The 24,384-nt window shown below is 40.5% G+C and overlaps 1 protein-coding gene across 1 annotated transcript in view; it reads left to right on the forward strand.

The window, feature by feature from the left end:
* Nucleotides 1-325: 325 nt before the first annotated feature.
* LOC136871077 (chaoptin) overlaps nt 326-24,384 on the forward strand; it is a 48,620-nt gene continuing 24,561 nt past the window's right edge. Inside the window, exon 1 of the mRNA XM_067144958.2 lies at nt 326-514. The gene's annotated coding sequence lies outside the window, so the exon portion shown is untranslated. The remainder of the gene's footprint in view (nt 515-24,384) is intronic.

The raw sequence follows: 24,384 nt of genomic DNA on the forward strand, positions 1-24,384 counted from the left end.
GCGAAGCACGGGTACATCAGCTAGCCTCTTGCTAAAACGTGTTGGTAACAAAAATTCACAGCAATTTGTTGTTAACGTTCGGTGCAAACGCGGCTTATAACAATAAAGACCATAGCACGGGACGTTATACACAAAAGTTGATGCTAATTATTCGATGCACTAAAATTTCCCGTTCAGTGTAAGGAAGCATACTTTGACAGTTATATTTACAGACGTGATAATCAGTCCACTCGAGTTTCATATCAATTTAACTGTATGCTGGTTAGCCTCTTTATGTTGTCTCACTGCTCCTATTTCATAAGCAGCTCCATTAATGGACCAGCACATTGTAGGCGCCTCGACTTGACAGCAGGCCGTTGCCAACTCGCATCTGATGTCATCTTGAGGTTATCTCCTCGCCTTGCCCACATGCGACATCTTACTCGAGCATAACCGTGCATAGCAGTGGTCGCAAAAACACCACTTCCCATGTCTGGAGGCTGAATCCACGCACCAAGTACATGCTGCTTCTAAGGTAAAAATATTCAGAATCATAGTTTCATTCATAAAGATTTGTTTAAAAGTCATAGTTTTGAATGTCTTTAGAAATTAAGTAATAGCTTTGGTTTAACAGGAAGTCAACAAGTGTTTACATTTAAATTTCTTCAGCCAGGTGATCAATATAAACAATAAATAAATCCCTATTTAGATAGAAACAAATGTCCGGCTCCGTGGCTAAATGGTTAGCGTGTTGGCCTTTGGCCATAGGGGTCCCAAGTTCGATTCACGGCGGGGTGGGGAATTTTAACCTTAATTGGTTAATTTCGCTGGCAGGGGGGCTGGGTGTATGTATCGTCTTCATCATCATTTCATCCTCATCATGACCCGCAGGTCGCCTACGGGTGTCAAATCAAAAGACCTGCATCTGGCGAGCCGAACTTGTCCTCGGACACTCCCGGCACTAAAAGCCATACGCCATTTCATTTCATAGAAACAAATGAATATGGTATATTAATTTTTACTCTTCGCCACTTTTGCCATACCAGATATATTGTGGGTGCAATCCATGTCTCATACGTAGACTTTGCCCTATTTTATGGCCGGATATCCTTCCTGACGCTCACCGTGTGTAGAGGGCTGTATTCGGTTATTACCTGTTCTTGTGGTTGTATGCAGAGCTGTGTGTTGTGTAAGACATGAAGAAGGGTGCAAAGATGAAGAAGATTCAGGGATCCAGCGAGAGGAATTATACACAACTAATGACACTGACCAGACCGGGTTTTGATCGTGGAATTTCCTCAACCGAAGTGAGTATGCTGACCATTAAGCCAACGGATAAGTTGAAGGAATTTGTAATAATAATAATAATAATAATAATAATAATAATAATAATAATAATAATAATAATTTATTTAATTTATTTTCCGGGTTGAACCGTGTTGTACTTGTACGCATATCACGTACAGTTTGCCGACGTACGTGATATGCGTACAAGTACAACACGGTTCAACCCGGAAAATAAATTAAATAATTCTTCACACCGTGGAAGCTTCACTTCTAAGATAATATATTAATATCAATAATAATAATAATAATAATAATAATAATAATAATAATAATAATAGAAGACTTTGCATTTAAGTAACAAGTTTTTGAAGTGAAAGAATCAAACGGGTGCCAGGAATTAGATAACTAACGTAATGATAATGATTAGATTCTTCATGTGAGATATATCAAAGTCATAACCTTTTGCATTTTTAAAAAATGCTATTTGTTCGGGACGTCAACCCATGTGGATCTTTTGCCCTTATCTTTTGCATTAAAAAGAAGCTTCTGTGAGAGGAAGGTACTTATTCGAAGATATACTATATACTGTATATACGAGTAGGCCTACATTACAGTTAGCGTAATGATGAAATGAAATATCGTATGGCTTTTAATGCCGGGATATCCCAGGACGGGTTCGGCTTACCAGGTGCAGGTCTTTCACATTGACACCCATAGGCGACCTGTGCGTCATGATGAGGATGAAATCATGATGAAGACAACACATACACCCAGCCCCCGTGCCATGGGAATTAACCAATTCAGGTTAAAATCCCCGACCCGGCCGGGAATAGAATCTGGGACCCTCTGAACCGAAGGCCAGTACGCTGACCGTTCAGCCAACGAGTAGCGTAATGATAAGCAGACAGAGTTAGTTAATTCCATTATAAGTAAGTAAGTGGAGAAATTATTACTTACGTGTCAGGACTGAAATTTGAGTAAATATAATTTCCCCGGATGTCAAGTTTACTTGAAAACAGAATTTCGCTATGTAACTCCAATCTCCGTTAATGTGAAATTATAGCATACATTTAATACCTACATTTATCTCTGCCATCTGGTTATTATGTTTTTGTATTAATCAGTTTTGTGTGAATTTTATGCATTTCCTTCTTATTTACTATGCAAACACTACTTTTGTTATAGTCAACTTTCGTAGCATAACGGCTAGCGCTATTAGCTGCCATCCTCGCCGGGCCTGGCTTTGAATTACGGTATTGCCAGAGATGTAAGATAGACTGGGTAGGCTGGAATGTGGTTAAACATGTACACGAAGCTCATCTCCTGTGGGTATGTGCCTGAAATGATACGCACTCCTCAAAGAACACGAGAACATTTTATTATTATTATTATTATTATTATTATTATTATTATTATTATTATTATTATTTTGCTAGTTGCCTTACGTCGCACGGACACAGATAGGTCTTATGGCGACGATGGGACAGGCAAGGACTAGGACTTCAAAGAACTTGTAAATTATTTAACATTTTCCGTGATAAATTATTTTCCCTAATTTCTCTTCTTATAACTGAATATTTGCCCTAATTTGTCCTCCTGAATTCCAATTTTATCTTCATATTATTAACCTTCCTACATTTAAGAACTCCACTCAAGCTTATTCTTCTACTAATGTAATTCCACGCCATTTCCCCGCTGACACTTAGGAACATTCCGCTTAGTCGAGCAGCTCGTCTCCTTACTCCCAAGCATTCCCATCCCGAAGTTTGCAACACCATTGTCGGAAATCACCCAGAAAAAATCGTGCTCCTTTCCTTTAGATCTTTTCCAGTTCTCGTATCAAATAATGCCATTCACTGGAACCATACACTTACCAGAGATTATACGCCCTCTCTTCTACGTCCTTACTACAACACCAAAATACTCCCATAACCATGTAACGGAATCTTTAATCTTTGTTTAAGTAATTTAAGTAATTTTTCCTCTTGGTGAAACATACAACCTGAATTTTCATCCCCTAAAAGTCTCAAAAATAGTTAGTGCAAAATAAATTCAAAATACTAACTAGAGAACTCGTGCTTCTCCGCAGCATTCCTTGTAAATAGGTCAAAAAACTCGTCTTTATATGCCTGTCGTAGTCATGTTGTTTTGCCTGCCCTCTGCAATGATTTTATGAACATTTACTAAGAAGCGCGTTAAAATATGCCGCAGTTCGTAGTCATAATTCATCTATTCTGACGTCATCATGCCGTCTGTTTGGTAAAAATCTATCCATATGTTAGCTTTTTCATCCTTCAGTTCTTTATGTAAAGCTTGGTATTGTGTCGTAGAAGGCAGTTCTTCTATATAGAACGCTTGTCTTGTGAGCTCATAGGTTAGTCTCGAAGGAGAGATTTTTGCCAGGCAGGGAGGTGTTTTAATACACATGGCCTTCACTCTTTACAGTGTAACTAGATCATCCTTCGATAGGGGTTTCCAGGTAATGCCTAAGGCGTATGTCATGATGGGGTCTGTTTGTACGTAGACTTTTTTCTCTTAGCAGCATATTTAATTAGGAATGCTCTGCTATCTGTTGAACATATTTTGGAAGCCGGGACAGGTTACAGAATCAAAGAGTATCTAGCAGGGAATAGTATTCTTCCGTGATCAGAGGAAGTGTACAGTATACTCTCTGGCTTGACAGCTAGTCACCAAACATGGCTGCATGCAATGGCATTACTAAGGATGAAAATCACATATATCAGAATATTATTGAAAGTATTAGTCACTTAGCAACCTGCTGAGTACAGAATGTATTCCAGATTAGAGTAAGCCTTCGTCTTCAATTAATGGAGTGATCATTTAATGATTTGATTTTATGATTACTCGAAGTTGGCTGAACTTAGAGACCTATCAGTGTATCATGATTCACTGGCGGGTAATTCCGAAGAAAATTAAACAAAAATGAAGCAAATCGGTTCATTAGAACGGACGGACTGATTTGCCAAAATTGTTTTTAGTAAAATCTTTTAATATATAGATAATAATATTAAATTTATACCCCGGAATTAAATAGTGTTTTATCACCGTTGAACCCTACTTTTCATTAATTGATTCATAAATAATATGTAACTATTTACAAAATTCAAATGAACACGCACACATTTTTTTACCAGCCGCTTCAGATACTAATGTGCAAATCTTCACCTGCAGAATAACAGATCTAACCATATATATTTTACCATTTAATAATGATTGGGGTCGATGACCTAGATGTTAGACCCCTTTATGAAACAACCATCATCATCAATAAAGGTTTTCTTTACAATTGTACTTTTTACTAAACGAATATATGTATAAAAGTCATTTTAAACTTCAACAAAAGATTCATATTTTGTATTTATAAGCTTATTCCCCTTTCATGCATATAATATAAAAGCATTTGGATGAAAATAACATTAATATATGAACTCACAGATTAAAAAGTAAGGGAGAAAATTTGTATAATTCAAGTAATATCAGATGAACGAGATATTTTTGTTTATCAAAGTCTTGATTCAAAGCTGGGAAATTTGTATAGTAAATTGCGTAATTTAGAACTGACGATATTTTTCGTCAAGAACATTGAGAGTATTGTAATATAGATGTAAGAAATTGTTTTGACGAGATATATTTCATAAGGGAAATCCACTAATAAGCTGACTCACGGATAGATACCACACGTTCAGCTCTCTTTAAAGAAGATTTACTAAAATATAGCCTCCTCAGTCCGTATGTAGCATATGCTACATGTGGTTTTCTTTACTTATAATAATACAAAACAATTTAAAGCAAAAATAATAACGGTAGGAAAGTCAGCTCTGAGTCCTGATGTAGCCTATATGCTACACGTCATAGAACAACTTAGTGAAACATACTATATTCTTTGGAAACATTTCAAAATTTGTTTGAGAAAACTATAATCCATTGAGTGCAAAAACAAGCTCGGGACTGAAGAGGATAGACGTTTTCTCTTCATGTATGCCTATCGTTATTGGAGCAGACTAATGCTTAGTTTTTGATGTCCTATAACGGTATAAATTTAGTACAATTTGGTCATCTACATATTCTATACAGATATAAAAAGACAAGTGGAATTCTCTAATAGCGTTCAGTATTGATCGTACTAAGAGTAAATTGTAGATAAAAAGGTTTACACAGATAAATTTGGATTATAAATCTTTAAAAAAAACTACTAATTAGTTACTTTATAATTAATGGGTTGTCATGTCGACAAAACGTACCATACCAAAAGGTCTTCATTACAGTTCATGATTACAGAAGAATTATTTTTGGTGCTGTTTAGGTGGTCTCATAATGCGAACTGTACAAATGATTTCTTAAAATCTGATGGGATCCCTTTAACGTCAATAGACACATGTGCTGAACAACGTTTTTGCTTATTAGAAAGCGGTAATAAAATCACAAAATTATTTTGTGGTTTTTACATGCAGCCCACCAAAGGCCCTATAACAATAACATCTTTAAGGTTGCATTCGCGTTTGAAATAAGTAGAGCTGAGCTCGTAAATCATGTTTCATTTGTTGGTCCACTGGCTATGACTGATCTTTATCAGTTTCAAATCGAACTGTACGTTCAATGATGAAGCCTGATCACATTTTCCTGTCCAACGGACCATCGCCAGGATATCAAATCGGTGATTAGTTTACTTGGTTGCAACGTAGTGAACTTCCTCGTAGACCTTGGAGATTTTGATGGTCGGGGCTGACGTTATCTTATTCCTCAGGAGTTCATTGAATAAACTGCAAAAGTACGTCCAGAGAAACCGTAGAATGTAGTTGGCTATTGGAATAGAGTTAAGATTTTATCTTATGACCGTCATACTGCACACAATTCTGGCTTAATACTAGCTGCACGCACACATTCACTCACTTTGCTGACGAACTACCACGGTATATAATATACACATTTATTCGGTAGATGGTGGGTTCGAACCCCACTGTCGGAAGCCTTGAAGATGATTTTCCGTGCTTTCCCCATTTCCACATCAGGCAAATAGTGGGGCTGTGCCATAATTAAAGCCATGGCCGCTTCCTTCCCACCAATAGTCCTTTCCTGTCCCATCATTGCCGTAATACCTCTCTGTCTTGGTGCGACGTAAAGCAACTTGTAACCTACAACATATATACATACACGTTATTACTATGATGTGGTGTATAGTGAGTAAAACGCTGTGAATGTTGTGCAGGTGTTTAACTGCGCTTAGGTATCAGAGGAGAGATTATTATTATTATTATTATTATTATTATTATTATTATTATTATTATTATTATTATTATTATCATCATCATCATCACCTGTTTACCCTCCAGGTTCGGTTTTTCCCTCGGACTTAGCGAGGGATCCCACCTCTACCACCTCAAGGGCAGTGTCCTGGAGCTTCAGACTCTTGGTCGGGGGATACAACTGGGGAGTATGACCAGTACCTCGCCCAGGCGGCTTCACCTGCTATGCTGAACAGGGGCCTTGTGGAGGGATGGGAATATTGGAAGGGATAGGCAAGGAAGAGGGAAGGAAGCGGCCGTGGCCTTAAGTGAGGTACCATCCCGGCATTCGCCTGGAGGAGAAGTGGGAAACCACGGAAAACCACTTCCGGGATGGCTGAGGTGGGAATCGAACCCACCTCTACTCAGTTGACCTCCCGAGGCTGAGTGGGCCCAGTTCCAGCCCTCGTACCACTTTTCAAATTTCGTGGCAGAGCCGGGAATCGAACCCGGGCTTCCGGGGGTGGCAGCTAATCACGCTAACCACTACACCACAGAGGCGGACATTATTATTATTATTATTATTATTATTATTATTATTATTATTATTATTATTATTATTATTATTATTTAATTCTTAAAATGTAAGCAACCGACGAGGTTAATCTATAGTAATAAATGGAATTAGACATGTAGGTATATATAAATTTATATATAAGAATGAAAATAGACGTAAAATAATGAAGAACTTTGAAACGCTCTTGAAACTTAAAACTAACTGCCTGGGAAACCGATACTCTTGTGTTCACTGGAAGATAAAAATAAAGTCCTCAAATTTCTGGAGGGTCGAAAGTTAAGGATTCGAAATTGTGGCTTGGAAAGAAAGTAACATAATTACAGCATTATAAGCATATTTGTCCGCCGCTGTGGTGTAGTGGTTAGTGTGATTAGCTGCCTACTCCCGGAGGCCCGGGTTCAATTCCCGACTCTGCCACAAAATTTTTGAAAAGTGGTACGAGGGCTGGAACGGGGTCCACTCAGCCTCGGGAGGTCATCTGAGTAGAGGTGGGTGCGATTCCCACCTCAACCATCCTGGAAGTGATTTTCCGTGGTTTCCCACTTTTCCTCCGGGCAAGTGACGGGATGGTACCTAACTTAAGGCCACGGCCGCTTCCTTCCCTCTTCCTTGTCCATCCCTTTCAATATTCCCATCCCTCCACAAGGCCCCTGTTCAGCATAGCAGGTGAGGCCGCCTGGGGGGGGGGTACTGGTCATTCTCCCCAGTTGTATCCTCCGACCCGATGTCTGAAGCTCCAGGACACTGCCCTTGAGGCGGTAGAGGTGGGATCCCTCGCCAAGTCCGAGGGAAAAGCCAGCCCTGGGCGATAAACAGATTACGAAGAAGAAGAGGAAGCATATTTTCAAGTTGTGGGAAACTTTTAATTCAAAGATGTAACGTGCATTGACACCATGTGGTTAGAATCGAAACACGGTTACTGACACTTAAAGCAATACAAATATTAAATACATGTACAGGAAATGTATGATGTACATACCCATGTTATTGAATGTATTTTAGCACTTTAATTTGAAGACCACAATTGTTGTTCATCTGTTTAATAATATTATACCATAGCACGGTCCACTAATATGTGTTTACTACCTCTACCAAAATCTTTAACTTTTTTAAGTTACCCAGGCGACACCAACTGATTTCTACTGACGTACGTTCTGATCCAAAATAACTTCCACCGTCTATCTCCTGTAGTATGTTCTACATATTATTCGTGTGGGTAACTGCACTCACTTCCTAGTTCGTGAACCAAGGCGGAGTGTCCTACTATGTGGTCCAGTAAATCGGATGTGAACTTCTTGGACTTTTTTGATTCGTGACCTCCCTCCTCGTTCGTCTCTGTGGGGTAGTGGTTAGCGTGATTAGCTGCCACCTCCGGAGGCCCGGGTTCGATTCCCGTCTCTGCCACGAAATTTGAAAAGTAGTACGAGGTCTGGAACGGGTCTACTCATCCTCAGGAGGTCAACTGAGTAGAAGTGGGTTCGATTCCCACCTCAGCTATCCTCGAAGTGGTTTCTTCTCCAGGCAAATGCCGAGATGGTACCTAATTTAAGGCCACGGCCGCTTCTTCTCTTCCTTGTATTTTCCTTCAGATCTTCCCATCCCGCACAAGACCCCTGTTCATCATAGTAGGTGAGACCGCCAGGACGAGGTACTGGTCCTTTCCCCAGTTGTATCCCCGCAAAATCTCACGCTCCAGGACACTGCCCTTTCGGAGGGAGAGGTGGATCCCTCGCTGAGTCCGAGGGAAAAAACAACCCTGGAGGATAAACAGATTGAGAAATAAATAAATAAATAAATAAATAAATAATGAAAGACAGAAGGAAAAAAGGAAAGGCCTCCCATCTCAGTCCGTCATTGAGATAAAATTTACGTTAATACAGAGTAATTAAGATATGCGTGTTTACGTTATTTCGATTGCTACATATGCTAAAGGATACACCCTGAAATCTGCAAATCTACTAAAACGTGTTTCTCACAATTAATTACTCTGAAATAGCACCGATTGCACCGGAATTCATTCCAGTAATCTTGAGTTTAGAAAGTTAGCACCGCAGGAAACCATTCATAGTTTAATATAGTTCAAGATGGCACAAAATAACTTACAAAGGAGGCATACGATATCCTTATTTAAAAAAATATGTTTTTAGATAAATATTTATAACATAGGGGCTGCCTGGCCGAAGCGGTAAAGGCGTGCTCGGTTCGCCCGGAAGGACGTGGGTTCGAATCCCCGTGAGAAAGTCGTAACATTTAAGAAACGAGATTTCCACTTGCGGAGGTGCATATGGCCCTGAGGTTTACTCAGCCTACACCAAAAATGAGTACCAGGTTAATTCCTGGGGGCAAAGGCGGCCGTGCGTAGAGCTAACCACTCTACTCCATCACGTGCCGAGGTTAACAATGGTGGAAGCCTTCACCTTTCACTCCTCCAAGGGCCTTCATGGCCTGTGCGGAGGTGATTTAGTTTTCATAAAACAGCAAACTCTCGATTATTCTGGTGCGGATTATCCGTGAAACCCCGAGTTTTCTTTTTTGTTTTGTTTTGTTTTGTTTTGTTTTGTTTTGTTTTGTTTTGTCTTGTTTTGTTTTGTTTTTTTGGCACGGCATTTTGAATACGTGTGAACTGTGCGCTTGAAAATCTCCTAGAGTTCAAGTGTGCTGGCGGCATGCTTTGTTCGAAAACTAAGCACTAAGCAATGTGCTGTATAGCAGTTCTTTCTTGGTGTTCTTTGATAGCAGTCATGACTACGAAGTGAAGGAATATACTTTTAACTTCAAAAGAAAAACTTGAATTAATTGACAAGTTCGGGGAAAGAAAGAAATAAGTAAAGAAATTAGCGGATGATTATAGATTGGTGTTCAGACAGTAAGATACATTAACAAGGGCATTAAAAGTTTCGTTGTGCTTTAAAATGTACAAAATCGTATTCTCCGTGTTTTCATTTACCCGTGTGAATTTATCCGGTGATTATGTCGGATAATCGAGAGTTTGCTGTATTTATATTTTTAGCAGAGTTCATAAAATAACTCAAATCATTGTAAACAGTTTAAGAAAAATTTTCATCATGGTATTATTTTAAATAAATGAAACTTTTGATGCCACCGACTCTGTGCTAGTATGTCATCAAACCAGTCCAAAAATTCAGAAATAACATTTTAATAAACAATACTCTTCCAAAATATTCTAGTGATGTGTCGAAAGAGGACGTAGTAGAAAAGCTAGCAGCATCCTTTAAGCCTTCGTTGGTTAAAATAATTTTCAAGTTTCAAAATACATACTAATAAGCGATATCCAATCTATATATCTGTATAAACCATTCCTAAAATTTGCATCGAAAACAATTACTGAACCTGGAAACAATTACATTATTCCCCTTTAATTGTTGTTATGCTCTCTCGTAATGAAGTACTCGTGAAAAGAAATTTCGGAACTATGTGTCCATCTGTCCAATGAGGAATCTTTTCTACGCCCAACACATGATATCTCTGAACGAATGAATTTTAAAATGACCCAGCGAGTTGGTCATGCGGTTAGGTTTGCGCAGCTGTGGGCTTGCATTCTAGGGACAGTGGGGTTCTGAAGATGGTTTCCCATTTTCACAGTAGGCAAATGTTGAGGCTATACCTTAATTAAGGACACGCTCGCTACCTTCACAATCCTAGTCCTTTCCCATCCCTCCGTCGCCGAAAAGCGTTGCGTCAGTGGGACGTTAAAACAAGTAACCAAAAAACTTAAAAGATGCGCAGTGGTATTCAATATTGAAAAAATAAAAGATAGGAGTTTAGGCTACATAGCCTTCTCCAACTATCAACGAAATATTCTCGTAATGAAGTACTCGCGAAAAGAAACTTCGTGTCATTTTAAAATTAATTCGTTCAGAGATATGTTATGAAAGATATATCTATCATGTGTTGGGCGTAGAAAAGATTCCTCACCGCACTGATGAAGGACATTGTTAAAACACTGTTGTTTAAATTCTAGACTGAGTGCTGGATCAGGGTTCACTCAACCTCATGGGACCAACTAGGTGCTGTTTGAAATGAACACTTATGTTTTGGGACCTGTTCCACGAACGAACTTTGCAACTTTTCAACTTTGCACTTTCCACTTTTCAATTCTTGCAAAGGGCAAAGTCTTTCTGTTCCATCATGATCTAGATTGTACTTTTCAATTTCTTCGCAAACTGAAAAGTCTTTGCGAATGAGTGATCCCATCAAGTTTAATGCTATATTTTTCGCGGCGAACTTGACGGTATAATTGGGGTACCGTTAGTTTTAAAGTTTTTGTCATGGAAAGAAAGGTCATTACAAGAAGTTGGCTGTGCTGGAAGTTGTCAACAGAAACGGGACATCCTTTATGGCAACTTCAAAAATAACCTCTCAAATGATGACGCTCATCAATATTAACGAAAGTACCGTCAAGACATCCACACACAAGAATAAAACAAGAGGAAGTCATGAAAGAAGGACTGCCTTTACGTCAGATGCTCTAATAACCCATAGTTGGAAGAAAACTCAGCGTGAAGGCCTACAATATCGACAACTCATAAAACTGATCGACAGAAGCATTACATTGACCATTGTTGTGATGTGATGTGTCTCTTGTGCTGCCACTCGTCTCATTACTGCTGCGCCTCACGTGAAACAGCATACCTGTATATTGGCGGAAAGTAGCTGTGGAGGCACATAACTTGGCACATCTATATGACTGTCCCGTAAACGACGGGTACTACAGCTAGTAATTACTACTGATAATCGGCTGTCAGTAGCCTCCGTGGCTCAGGCGGTAGCGCGCCGGCCTCTCACCGCTTTGTTCCGCGGTTCATATTCCGGGTTACTCCATGTGAGATTTGTGCTGGACAAAGTGGAGCCGGGACAGATTTTCTCCGGGTACTCCGGTTTTCCCTGTCATCTTTCATCCCAGCAACACTTTCATCTGTCAGTCAGTGATCATTGCCCCAGAGGAGTGCGACAGGCTTCGGCAGCCGGCACAATTCTTATCCCCACCGCTAGATGGGGCTTCATTCATTCCATTCCTGACCTGGTCGAATGACTTTTTTTTATTTTTTTTTTTTGCTAGTTGTTTTATGTCGCACCGACACAGATCGGTTTTATGGCGACGATGGGGCAGGAAAGGGCTAGGAGTGGGAAGGAAGCGGCCGTGGCCTTAATCAAGGTACAGCCCCAGCATTTGCCTGGTGTGAAAATGGGAAACCACGGAAAACTATTTTCAGGGCTGCCGACAGTGGGGTTCGAACCTACTATCTCCCGAATACTGGACACTGGCCGCACTTAAGCGACTGCAGCTATCGAGCTCGGTGGTCGAATGACTGGAAACAGTCTGTGGAATTTCATTTTCAATCGAATGTCACACTCAACTGAATGTCATCACACTGCCTGCGTTAGCTCGACATGCATTGTGCAACTGCGATTCCAGTGGTGCGTTGTGCAGCAGGAATACACCCACCATGTTCGCTTACACAGAAACGTAATGCATTGGAAAACACAATAGCCTTCGATTGTTCTTTCCAGTCACGGCGTTCGATGCACCATTGCAGCACGGCAGTCTTGTAAGAATTTTTGAATGGTAGCCTTTGAAGAATGTAGTAGGAGCGCGTAACCCATGCTGTATAATAATGTGAGAAATTGTTGGAAAAAAAAACATTGTATAACGCACTCATGTTTGGTAATAATGCAGTAACATAAAATATGTGCCAGAATTATCACTCACTGATATCGTCATCCTATAATAATTCTCTGCCGTATTTCTCATTTTCGGCCGTCTATGAGTTTCTCTCCGATTGGTAAATCTTGCATTAAACAATCCTCTGCATACGCTTTAAACATATGAATGCCTGCTCCTCACCGAACATGCGATTTGTCGGGTCAATTCAGTACACTATTGCATGCCAACAATGCAACCTCTTTCACCTCTTACACAGCGATGTGGCGTCCTTAAGGGATCTAAGAAATCACTGGTAATAAAATGCTGACATCCTGGTCCCACAAAGTGACGTGCATACATGGACGGCTACCAGGAAATTTACGTAAAGCCAGTCCATGTCAAATTATAGGGAGGATGATACCTCACGTATAAACTATCCCTTTAACTCAAAAGGTATCAAGAGATAAAAGAACTTTTTTACACATACATTGTTCTTGTACTGTGATCGGCTAATTCAACCCTGGGCAGGTGAAGTGATCACCAAACCAACTATCCACACAGTTTTCTTCTTACAATTGTGTGGGTGTAATAAATGATCTAATGTTCATTACGGGAACAGGGGCGTCATAGTCATCAATCTAACGTGAATTTTGCTTGAAAGATGACTGGTACTTCTTGGACTAAACTTAATAATTGCATCACAACACCTGAGATAAAGCACCAGTTTTTATCATGGCCGATAATTCATTCATAGGCATGCACAAATACATTGCGGATAGTTCTTTATTCCTTCGTAATCTGTTTACCCTCCAGGGTCGGTTTTTCCCTCGGACTCAGCGAGGGATCCCACCTCTACCGCCTCAAGGGCAGTGTCCTGGAGATTCAGACTTTCGGTCGGGGATACAACTGGGGAGAATGACCAGTAACTCGCCCAGGTGGCCTCACCTGCTATGCTGAACAGGGGCCTAGTGGAGGGATGGGAAGATTGGATGGGACAGGCAAGGAAGAGGGAAGGAAGCGGCCGTGGCCTTCAGGTAGGTACCATCCCGGCATTTGTCTGGAGGAGAAGTGGGAAACCACGGAAAACCACTTCCAGGATGGCTGAGGTGGGAATCGAACCCACCTCTACTCAGTTGACCTCCCGAGGCTGAGTGGACCCCGTTCCAGTCCTCGTACCACTTTTCAAATTTCGTGGCAGAGCCGGGAATCGAAGCCGGACCTCTGGGGGTGGCAGCTAATCACGCTAACCACTACACCACAGAGGCGGACCTAGTTCTTTATTACTTAAATAAATTGGTTCGACTCATACTCGTTAATAAATAGGCGTTCACTTAGCTGCCCAGCGAGTCTTCGGTCAAAAAAGCAAAAATTTATTGATTTGAAATGAGATTAAATTTTATGAAAATGGCCTGAAATGTAGTCTGGTACATACGCTATCTCACAGATATCTTCAGGAAGAATCCTGTACCGAGCTCGATAGCTGCAGTCGCTTAAGTGCGGCCAGTATCCAGTATTCGGGAGATAGTGGGTTCGAACCCCACTGTCGGCAGCCCTGAAGATGGTTTTCCGTGGTTTCCCATTTTCACACCAGGCAAATGCTGGGGCTGTACCTTAATTAAGGCCACGGCCGCTTCCTTCCCAGTCCTAGTCTATTTCCTGTCCCATCGTCGCCATAAGACCTATCTGTGTCGGTGCGACGTAAAGCCAATAGCAAAAAATAAATAAAAAATCCTGTAATATGTACGCAGAGTACGACTTCCCATTATCCCACTTTGAATTCATACGGAATCAGACGTAAATGATTTGAAATGAGATGAAATTTGTTCAAAGTGGTCAGAAATTTCGTCTTGTGCATACGTCACCATACATTTCCCCACGGAATATATTTGCAGAGAGGGAAACTCTCATTAACTTACTTTCACTTTTCTTCATAAAAAATATACAAATACACAAAGAACTGGAAATTAATTTATTTGAAATGAGTAGGAATTTATCAAAAAAATGCTAAAAGGGCAAAGAAAAGTCCATCTGGTACACGTTACCGCATGATGTCGGTATGTAAACGATCTTTGGCCCTACGTTCCGTGTTTATTCGATAAAGTAACATAAACTTAGTAATAGGTCGCTCAATGCAGTTCCTGTATTACTGCCAGATGGTAGGGTAAAATACAGTAGAACGCCAAACTGACACTCATCGAGCGAGCACGCCTTGCGGTTAGAGGCCCTCAACTGTGTACTTGCATTCGGAAGATAGTGGGTTCGAACCCCACTGTCGGCAGCCCTGAAAATGGTTTACCATGGTTTCCCATTTCCACACCAGGCAAATGCTGGGGCTGTACCTTAACTATGACCAGGGCCGCTACCTTCCCATTCCTAGCCCTTTCCTATCCCATCGTTTCCATAAGGCTGATCTGTCTCGGTGCGACGTAAAGCAAAATGCGCACACACGTATCCTAGGCCGTGAGACTCAGATTCCCTCTCTGCACAGATTCTCTCTACAATACAAATTTGGAAAACGCAGGCGTAACAGTGCATTATTTGTCAAAATTCGCTCAGAATGGAATGTATTGACAGCCTCTACAGAGGACAATTTTTTCTTGATTTCGTTACTGATATCGTTTGCTCTTCAAGGATTTTGTTATCATCCGATTTTGCATAGCTCCTCTTTGTGGTAGAGTGACGCTTCCAGATTTCAATATCGTGGATCAGGGTATCGACCCGGTAGAGGTCGTCTGACTTCCGAAGGGTAGAGAAAAGTACGTCTGATACATTTTACCACATGATATCGGCATGTAAATGTTCTCTGCAGATACGTACTGTGTAATGCAAAGCAAAGCAAAGTCACCTCCGTACAGGCCATGAAGGCCCTTGGAGGAGTGGAAGGTATAGGCTTCCACCATTGTTAACCTCGCCAGTTGATGGGGTAGAGTGGTTAGCTCTACGCCCGGCCGCCTTTGCCCCCAGGAATTAACCTGGTACTCATTTCTAGTGTAGGCTGAGTGAACCTCAGGGCCATATGCACCTCCGGAAGTGGAAATCTCGTTTCTTAAATTTTACGACTTCCTGGCGGGGATTCGAACCCATGTCCTTCCGGGCAAACCAAGCACGCCTTACCGTCTCGGCCAGGCAGCCCCTGTACTGTGTAATAGGTCACTGAAAATTGTTCCTGTATCTCTATCAGCTGGTAGAGTGAAACAGAACGTAGAAATGAAAAGCAGGCAGCGCGAATGACATATTATAATGCATATACAAAAGATTCAATTTATTATTATTATTATTATTATTATTATTATTATTATTATTATTATTATTATTATTATTATTATTATCCAGCTTTTCTTGATACTCTCTCCGATTACTAACCAAGCCTAATTAAATACTATTGATCTTCGAATTTTCTTCATTTATCGATGCTTCATACACTTATTCTTTTTCTTCATAATACTTCAGGTTTCTTCTACAGCTCAAGGCAGATGTTACTCTTGATATTTAGTTCGTGAAGTGCATCATACAGCTGATAGAAAATGTCTCCTACTGCCTATCCTGACTCCAAAAATTTCTTATTTCATTTACCAGAAGTGGATGTATTCTTGGACTTCTTCACCTGAATTTCTCCTGGATGTTTATCAGGAGCTTGGATTGCAATGTCGATCAGATATGTGTTATTATAATTATTATTATTATTATTATTATTATTATTATTATTATTATTATTATTATTATTATTATTATTATTATTATTATTATTATTACCCTTCGGTATCATCAAGCGTGAGGTCCGACTCGTTGGCTGAATGGTCAGCGTACTGGCCTTCGGTTCAGAGGGTCCCGGGTTTGATTCCCGGCTGGGTCGGGGATTTTAACCTTCATTGGTTAATTCCCATGGCCCGGGGGCTGGGTGTTTGTGCTGTCCCCAACATCCCTGCGACTCACACACCACACATAACACTATCCTCCACCACAATAACACGCAGTTACCTACACATGGCAGATGCCGCCCACTCTCATCGAGGGTCTGCCTTACAAGGGCTGCACTCGGCTAGAAACAGCCACATGAAATTAGTATATCAAGCGTGAGGTTTTATGAACGATGCATTCTGTAGTACAGCTATATAGGAATCTAAGACTGTGCTTTATTTGTAATTATTCCGGTCACAAACTGCTGAGGCAGCACTTAAAATTGAAATCAAAAACAATTTCATCGTGAGAAGATTGATGAGAGAAATCACACTATTACTGCAATATATATATATATATATATTGCTAGTGGCTTTACGTCGCATCAACACAGATAGGTCTTATGGCGACGATGTGATAGGGAAGATCTAGGAGTTGGAAGGAGGCGGCCGTAGCCTTAATTAAAGTACAGCCCCAGCATTTGCCTGGTGTGGAAATGGAAAACCACGGAAAATCATCTTCAGGGCTGCCGATAGTGGGATTCGAACCCACTATCTCCCGGATGCAAGCTTACAGTCGCGCGCTTCTAACCGCACGGCCAACTCACCCGGTGCAATAGTTCTGAAAACAGAGCTATGAATAGTGGACTTCCTTAGTTTTATTATGTAGATTGAAGTAAATAATCATTTACCACAACGGGAATTGAAAAAAAAAAAAAACAGTCATGGCAAATGCATTAATGGATCAATATAATTTATTAGAAAATCACGCAATCTCACGTAGAACAGTAGCTGAATTTTGCCCAAAATGTGTAATTATTACCAAGAACTAGAAGTATATTTCTCCTAATGTCAAGTAGAACGTAGAGATAAGATTTCCTATGAATGAATATAATGATACGGCTGGGTCACATTTTATCAGTGATCCAATGTTAGGACACAGTTTCATTCAATGAACATGTAGTTGTTTTGACATCATTATCAGTGCTATATATACATATCACCTAATGAATGTCTTCCTTCTATTTTGATTTATGATTCACTGCTAGTTTTAACTAATGCGCCATTTTAACATCCCACAAGAACGATCGAGTATATATTCTACTTCCACTTCAAATACTCTCAAATGATGCGAATGTCTGCCAGAAGAAATAAAATATAGGTTTGTTTGTAGGCTTTTACCCTTAGCACATTGAAAGAGTGGATTAAAACCAACAAAAGTGATCAACTATTTTTCCCTAAATGCCAAAGAAGGTAAATTTTCGCAAGAAGTAAGCATTCTTATTGTTACTCACGTTGTTTTCAACTAAATATTGCGAAGTGCATATATTTGTAGGCACAGAAATGGTTAATTTGAGCTCTTAAATATCAATTCAGCATCGTTTACGATCTTAGTTAATAATTGCGAATTCACGGAGCTCGATAGCTCCAGTCGCTTAAGTGCAGCCAGTTTCCAGTAATCGGCAGATAGCGGGTTCGAACCCTACTGTCGGCAGCCCTGAATATTGTTGTCCGTGGTTTCCCATTTTCACATCAGGCAAATGCTGGGTCTGTACCTAATTACGTCCACGGCCGCTTCCTTCCCATTCCTAGGCCTTTCCTATCCCATCGTCGCCTTAAGACCTATCTGTGTCGGCGCGACGTAAAGCAAAGAGCAAAATAATAATAATAATAATAATAATAATAATAATAATAATAATAATAATAATAATAATAATAATAAGGAATTCCAAAAGATGAAATATTTATTTAAATTACTGATTTAAAAATACTTTAGTATATTTAGTGATCCTTGATTTTCAGATTACAGAAGAGAATAAAGCAATAATTATACTAATATAATGAAAACATTGTGTATAAAAAAAGTAAAGAAAAATAAAAATAATATTTTTTTCAGATACATACATTAAAATAATACTTTATCGAGTGTGGCTAAAGTCGGCTTATTTCTCATATTCCTCAAAATTTTATCAGACACTGAATGATAAAGGAAATGCATGATAAAAGGAAGTACAACTATAAATTTATCACAAGATGTGGATTTTTTTCTTTTTTTTTTTTTGCTAGTTGCTTTACGTCGCAACGACACAGATCATCCTTATGGAAACGATGGGATAGGAAAGGCCTAGAAGTTGGAAGAAAGTGGCCGTGGCCTTAATTAAGGTACAGCCCCAGCATTTTTCTGGTGTGGAAATGGGAAACCATGGTAAACCACAGAAAACCATCTTCAGGGCTGCCGACAGTGGGATTCGAGCCCACTATCACCAGGATGCAAGCTCACAGTCGCGTACCCCTAACCGCACGGTCAACTCGCCCGGTAAGATGTGTATTAAGCTCAGTTTTACGACCGGATGCCATTCCTGACACTAAACTTGTATGGGGGGATGTATTCAATATTTTTCTCTAGTTATTGGTAGTGTGATGGATGTACGTATACAGGGTGATCGGAAACAACGTGAACCGGGTATACTGTATGAGCGTTATGGAGTTGGTCATACTCATAAGTAATTTGAAAGAAATAATTGGATATCCCGCACCGTCGTCATTTTATCAGTTGCTCAAATTAGCCAATCAGATCGCTTCGCGGGCGACTTCAGATTAGTGATGGGACATTCAATTCATTTTACTGAATCGATTCATATGATTCCGTTTACGTTACTGAATCGATACAGTGATCCGATTCACGGCACATTAGTCACCGCTCCTACTGCATCTGTGTAGTATGTGCTGGTAAGACAGCAGTAACAGCATTCAGTGCTCGCAGCTGCCATCTGGTCTTCATACTATGAACTCCTTTCTTAGAAAGGTTTCCGGCGACGCAGGTTGGGAAAGGTTATGATTAGGAAGGTAGCAGCCATGGCCTGAATTGTGGTACAGCATTTGCTGGTGTGAAAATGTGGAAACTACGGAAAACCATCTTAACGGCTGCCGACGGTGGGATTCGAACCCACCATTCCCCGAATGCAAGCGCGTAGGTACGCGATACTAACCGCACGACAACTCGCTCAGTCATTTTTGAAAATATAAATTTTTCTATCAGCTGAGGATTTTTTAAATCGTCATATTTTGTATAGGCTACCCGAGATGTACAGTAGCCCGCTGGTTTTCTGATTCAACATACTGTTGGTTAAGTTATTGCGTCTGTCCACATATGATTGAAGTCTTGTGCAACGATGTGACATATGAACTGAGAGAATCCTGAGCCGTTCTTCCCGATATAAAACAGGTACTTTTGAGTGGTCATGAGCATGACTCATAGTCATAGGGCAGGCTAGAGTCGAGTTTAATTGTCAAATGTCAACTAAGTTATAATACTAAGATTCATTAAACTAATAAATAGTATAACCTAATAGCCTATCTACTTACTAGCTACTTCAGAATTATGTTTTGACTACCTTTCTAACACTGCAAATAAATCCATCTATTATTTAAACCTCCCTGTAAGAAGAGGACAGCGAATGCAAATGGGTATTATTTTCAAATGAGCTGAGCTCGAGAGTCCATTATAGCATACGATTCTTTCGGTGTGCCATGGTTCACTATATGTCTCGCTGCAGAGGAAGCTTGGCTCTCCGCCAGTGTCCAGTGTGCCGATAAGGAGCCGTGTGTATCTTGTGTCTCACTGAGCCGTGCTGGTTCACGATTCTTTCAATGTACCATGGCTCTGTATGTATTGCTTCAGAGGAAGTTCGGCTCCCCGCCAGTGTCCAGTGTGCCGATAAGGAGCCGTGTGTATCTTGTGTCTCACTGAGCCGTGCTCGTTCACAATTCTTTCGGTGTGCCATGGTTCACTGTATGTCTCGCTACAGCGGAAGCTCGGCTCTCCGCCAGTGTCCAGTGTGCCGATAAGGAGCCGTGTATATCTTGTGTCTCACTGAACCGTGTTTGTTCACGATTCTTTCAGTGTACCATGGCTCTGTATGTATTGCTTCAGAGGAAGTGCGTCTCTCCGCCAGTGCCGAGTGAGCCGATAAGGAGCCGTGTGTACCTTGTGTCTCACTGAGCCGCGCTCGTTCACGATTCTTTCGATGTGCCATGATTCACTGTCTCGGTGCAGCGGAAGCTCGGCTCCCCGTCAACGTTCAGTGAGTGCGCCACTCAGCACTGTCCACTGGGAGTAAGCTGAATCGTGTGCCGTGAGCTCGCCGTTCCTGTGAATCGATTCACTCGGACACTTGAATGAATCGATACACTGCTTCGAATCATGCATTCAGTAGCCAACACTACTTCAGAATGGCTTTGCGAGGCGGTGCTGCTAAATCTGCACGTGGCATATAACCGGCTTGAGAGCACCAATAGAAGAAATAAACTTCTCCAGAAAAGGGACTTGAACAAGGACCTCTCTGCTAGTAGGCTCGGCCCATAGCAAGCACGCTACGGTGGCACACACAGAAACCCACGGTGTGTTAGTGTTTGATGCTTATTTCTCGGCATGGCTCTCAAGCCATACCTCAGGTGGTTTTGAAAAGAAAGAGCTAGATCCACAAATACAGAAAAAAAAAAGAAATCGTACACTGGCAGGGTTCATGTCCGGTAAGTCAGGAAATAAACGGGCTCTTAAACAGTAGTTTTGAACTTTTAAGCACCGAGCTCGATAGCTGCAGTTGCTTAAGTGCTGCCAGTATCCAGTATTCGGGAGATAGTGGGTTCGAACCACACTGTCGGCAGCCCTGAAGATGGTTTTCCATGGTTTCCCATTTTCATACCAGGCAAATGCTGGGGATGTACCTTAATTAAGGCCACGGCCGCTTCCTCCCACTCCTAGCCCTTTCCTGTCCCATCGTCGCCATAAGACCTATCTGTGTCGGTGCGACGTAAAGCAACTTGCAAAAAAAAAAAAGAAAAGAAAAAAATAACTTTTAAGTTACCAGCCCTGTCACATTAATTATTATTTCCCTCCATTTTACCATTTGGGGGTTATCTGATTAGTAAGCATTTGTTTTAGGAGTGCTCTGTGAATGATTCAGCAAGAAAGTGTTCATTAATGCTTAAATATGTGTGACTTAAGTGAACTATCAGATTCTTCAATTAATAAGGATTATCAGCACCAGGTAACTAAGAAAAGGGGACGTCATGGAAGAATATCAGAGGTCAGGACCAAACTTAACCTAAGTAGTCATGTAAAGGGGAAGAACTGCAATTGTAAGGTGAAATGTTTTGATGTGGTTGGTGAGGAAAACAGGAAAACCGTTTTAAGTAATTTTAATCTCATGCTAAGCAGGGACATTCAAGATTCATACCTATGCGGTCTCACTTCTGTTTTACCAGACGGCCTAGAAACTTGGAGGGTCAAGCAAATACTGCCAAACAAGCCACGTACATGTACAGAGTGAGGGGATGTGCCAGTGCAACGAATTATTTCGTTGAATGCCGTAAAACTTTCCTTGCAATTCATGTAATTGGTAAAAAGAGGGTCGAGCGACTGGTAAGAGGTCTAAAAATCACCGGTGTAAATCCAAAGAACATGACAGAAGAGCATTCCAATCGGCCGTGGAAGATTCCAGAAGAAAGTTTGGATGCTGTTCGTAAACATATAAAATCATTTCCCTAAAGAAAGAGTCACTATGGTACACGAGACACCTAAAAAGCATACTTAGCTGAAGATCTCAATATTAAGAGAATGTATGGTATGTTTAAAACTAAGTACCCTACGATCCAGCTTTAGTATGAAATTTACCGTTCGGTATTCAACAATGAATTCAATATCAGTTTTGGATATCCACGAACGGACACTTGCTCCACCTGCGATGAATGCAAAGAAAAGGTCACCGCTTTAGAGAAAGAAAAAGCAAACTGTGGGGACTTCGCTAAACCTGCACAAATTTCTGATGAAGTAAGAAAACTTTCATTTGGAAATAAGGTCCATCTTACAAGGGCTCACACGTTATATGCCAGAAAATGGAATGCTCGGATATGTTGTAAACATTTAGGAGTAAAAGAAGCAATTTGTATTGATTATGGTAGAAATCTGTCTATCTCTAACATACCAACTAATGATGCTTATTATAAGAGACAGCTGTCTCTTTATGTATTCAATATTCATAGACTATCCTGTGGTGATTGTCAGTTTTATCTCTATACAGAAGTTGGAGGGAAAAAGACACCGATGACGTTTGTTCGTTATTACATGATTATTTTTGTAATCATCTGCCCATGGAAATTAGAGACATTCAAATACTGTGTGACTCTCGCGCAGGACAAAATAAGAATCACACTCTCTTTCTATTTCTTCACTATCTTGTTCATTTTGAGAAGAGATTTGATTCCATCCAAGGAACATTCCCTATTCGAGGTCACAGTTACGTGGAGTGTGACCGCAACATGGACCTAGTTAAGCAAAAAGTACGCATTGAAACCCCTGAAGACTGGGCATACGTCTTGAGCACAGCCAGAGGAAACCGCTCACCTCTTCAAGTTCGGCTGCTTCATTCTTCGGAAGAACCGTTTGCCACGTCGTCCGCCGTAAGTGATTTCATTTTTGTGAAGTGGACAGTGCACCTCTCTGTTCTACAAGAAGAAATTTCCCACTCGACCTAATCGCGAGATTGTTCTGGACAACAATGACAGAGGAATAAAGTTCCGCTGCACATACAAGGGGGAATAGACTGATCAGGAAATTAGTTCCAGAACACACAAGCAGCTTCCCAAAGGACAATTCTTCTTGCCAGGACCTAGCTACTCTACCGGTAAGTTAAATTTCCATCAATGGAAAATAATATTACACATGAGGAGCAAAGTGAGTCATGGTCGAATTACTTTTTGTTTCAGGTTCCATCCCAATATCTAAGGCAAAGTACGACGACTTGCAACACCTGGCAAAATTATGTTGACCAAAGGCCCAAGCATTCTTTCAAGCTCTCCCAAGACAGTAGGAATGGAGTGAAGTTAAACAATGACATCTACGATTCACTACGAATCATTGCTCATAATTTCTACTAATGTGCGATAGTATACTGTATAAATATTGGTAAAATTAGGCGTAAGTTTATTTTAGTTCCTCCTTAAATTAGTAATAAAACTGGAAATGTGTTGGTTTATTTGCCGATGTGATTGTCCGTTCACGTTAATTATCATTTCCATAATTATTATAATTATGATACAGTCTATAAATTACTTTAAATAAAACTGAACAATTGCCATATAATGGATTGGGCACCATTTTTACCACATACCCTCTGTATGAGCCCCGTCTTTCCCCTTCTCTAGTGTCCGGCTTCATGGCTAAATAGTTAGTGTGCTGGCCTTTGGTCGCAGGTGTCTCGGGTTCGATTCCCGATTTTAACCATAATTGGTTAATTTCGCTGGCACGGAGGCTGGGTGTATGTGTCGTCTTCATTATCATTTCATCCTTATCACGACGCTCAGGTCGCCAATGGGTGTCAAATCAAAAAGACCTGCATTTGGTGGGCCGAACTTGTCCTCGGACACTCGCGGCACTAAAAGCCATACTCCATTTCATTTTTTCGCTTCTGTAGTGTAGTTAGGAGAGCAAAGGTTATTTCTCTGAATACAGAATGTTGCTTTTACACCAGCTATAAGTTAAAATTGTTTAAACATTATTTAGCTAGTAGGAAATAACTATAACTGATATTCACTTTAGAAAATATTGGTGCGACGTAAATCCTCTAGCAAAAATTATATATATATATATGTATAGTTGGTATACAGAGTTAAACTGCTTAAATGCAATTTACTCAAAAAATTTTAAAATGTGACTTAGCTCTTTCTTTCCTTGCA

Source organism: Anabrus simplex, chromosome 1 (genome assembly GCF_040414725.1).
Source record: "Anabrus simplex isolate iqAnaSimp1 chromosome 1, ASM4041472v1, whole genome shotgun sequence".
NCBI classification, from domain to species: domain Eukaryota; kingdom Metazoa; phylum Arthropoda; class Insecta; order Orthoptera; family Tettigoniidae; genus Anabrus; species Anabrus simplex.